At 36.2% G+C, this 2,722-nt stretch overlaps 1 pseudogene; it reads left to right on the top strand.

Annotated features, from left to right (window-relative positions):
* Positions 1-635: 635 nt before the first annotated feature.
* Positions 636-1,592, top strand: LOC100723447 (olfactory receptor 5G3-like; annotated as a pseudogene).
* Positions 1,593-2,722: the final 1,130 nt, after the last annotated feature.

The raw sequence follows: 2,722 nt of genomic DNA, 5'->3' as shown, positions 1-2,722 counted from the left end.
TCCATGTTCTCCTGGAAGTCTCCAGAGGACATTTCTTTGTGGACATGAACAACTATCATTTATATGCTCTAATCTTAAGAATGAGAAATGCTTTTCCAGTGTGCATTTGGTCATTTCCACATCCCTGTCTAAGGGGGAGCAGGCAGTACAACCCTGCACATTTTGTCTTAGGAACATTATAATATTTGTATCCTTCAGTAAGGACAGTAGTCTCTTGCTTTGCTTTTCCTTGTTTACTATGAGGATATGAACAGTCATTGCCTTACTGTTTGCCCCTTCAAAAGTATTCTCAAGTGGGTTTCATTTTCCCTTCATACTTTAAGAGAAATCATGGATGTTGATTCTCTGTTGAAGCAGTATTGTAATAAGAAAGAGTTTTAGATCACATAGTTGGGAAACTGGATCAGATCCAGAGATCAAGGCTACATTCCCCAACAATAAAACAGACCTATTAGCTAGGGATCTTATCTAAACTATAAGCTAAGTAATATTTTAAAACTGTATTTTTATAGAAGTGTTTAAACAATTTTTCTGGGTTTAAATATTACTTATAAAAGTTCTTCATGTATTTTGTAATGAAATAATTCTTTTCATTTTCATGACAGATTCATAGTGACACCAATGGAAAGAACTGGATGACAGTGAGAGAGTTACTCATCTTTAGCCTTGCAGGTCAACTTCGTCAGATGATCACCCTTTTCTTCCTTCTATCTGTTTACCTCATCATGCTGGGTGGTAATTTGGGGATGATCACTCTCAGATGGCTCGATCCTAGACTCTACAGCCCTATGTAATTTTTCCTCAGCCATTTGTCCTTTATAGACATTTGCTCTTCTTCCATCATCCCAAAGACCCTGTGTAATATCTTCATAGAAAAGATCATCTTTATTGAGGGTTATGCTGTACAGATGTGGTTGCTTGTGGCAGTGAAGTGTTTTGTCCTTGCAGTGATAGCCTGTGATTGGTACACAGCTGTACATAAGCCTCTGATGTATACAGTCATCATGTCCCAGAGGGTCTGCGTGTGACAGGGAACTATGCCATAGCTCTTATAAGCACTATAACCCATTCATTTTCCTTACCTTTCTGTGTCCAAACATAATCAATCACTTCTGTGATATTTCTCCATTGCTTTCTTTAGCATGTGTTGACAACGGGATCAATAATTTGGTGTTTTTGTCTTGGCTGGAGCTATAGTAGTGCTCATTTGTGGAATCACCATGGTGTCTTATGCGTGCCTCACAGTGGCCATCTTGAACGTCCATACTGCCTATGGCAGATGTAAGGTCTTTTCCACATGTTCCTCTCACCTGGCTGCAATCTCAATCTTGTATGGGACACTTGTATGGGACACCTATGACTGACCTAGCTTGAGTTTATTTCTGGATATAAATAAAATGATTTCTGTGATTTATATTGTGGCCATCACTGGGTTGAATCCCTTCATCCACAGCTTGAGGAACAAGGAGATGAAAGAGGCATTCAAGAGACTCCTGAAAAGGAAGCAGCCTCTCATTGGAGGGAGAGGAAATATCTGTTCGTGTGTCACCACTGAAGTGGCAAAATACACAGCAAAGAAAGTACTAGACTGAGTCAAAGATTGCAGGTGAGTCCTGGTGCTGCCTGTCCACAGAATAACTGGGAATACAGAACTACTTATAGTTTAGATTGGCTACCTCTGTCTTCTTCTCTGTGAAAAAAATGTGTGTTTCAAACAAAGATGAAGATGGATTAAAAGGCTAAACAAAAATATACAAAACACAATTATAGGTGAATATTTTCACAATGTTGAGTGTCTGAATTTTTTATGCAGGCTTTGAAAATTATGTAGAAAGAGAAAATCACTACAAATAATTTTAACAGTAAATAACAAGTTATAGGAAATATTTGTGTTCATGTGCCAACAATGAGATACTTTCCCCACTATCAAATTCACAGAGAAATATACATACTATTGGTACATATGCCATCAAATGACCAGGCTTTGACAATGACAGGAGTGGTAGTTACTAAAAATACATGGAAAAACTTCCAACCTCATTAACTCAAGTTAATGAGGTAAAATTAAAGTGCCAATGCTATATCTTTCATCATAGACCATATTGTCATAGATTTTAAGAAAGATGTGCTTCTTACTTATGTATGTACATTTGTTTTGTGCTGGTCACATGAATGGTTCTAGCCCTATTAGCAATGAGATGATTTCCATTTACAGTAGCACATTTATATGCTTTCCTCAATTATGTAACATGGCATGTTAATTGTACATGATAATGGTATTTAATGTGATATTTCAACATATGCATAACAGCATACACGGATTAAATCATAATAATTAATTTTTTCCCTTTCCTGATCTTTCCTTTGTGTTTGGAGCCTTCAAATTTGCTTTATTTTTTATTTATATAAGAATATTTTTACTCTTCATTATGTTTGCATTCATTCTAAGGGGTAGCTGCAAGTACTTAACATATCTTGATTATTTCTTCTCACTTTCTTCTCCCTACTGTCCTCTCTGCATCAACAATAGATTCTTCCCTCCATTTTCATCATTACTATTATTTATTATGAATTTTAGTTTACAGTTATGGCATGCAGTGATTACACTGGAGATAGGTGGTACATATATATGTTCTTATCTTTAAACCTTCATAGAATATGGCTTTGTGAATGATGGTGATCTCTGTGTTTGGAAGCAGAGATTCTTTTTTCTATCTGATTG

This window comes from Cavia porcellus, unplaced genomic scaffold, assembly GCF_034190915.1.
Source record: "Cavia porcellus strain 051 isolate PalLab524CR breed Dunkin Hartley unplaced genomic scaffold, mCavPor4.1 scaffold_14, whole genome shotgun sequence".
Taxonomy (NCBI): Eukaryota; Metazoa; Chordata; class Mammalia; order Rodentia; family Caviidae; genus Cavia; species Cavia porcellus.
This window is presented reverse-complemented; position numbering and strand designations above follow the sequence as displayed.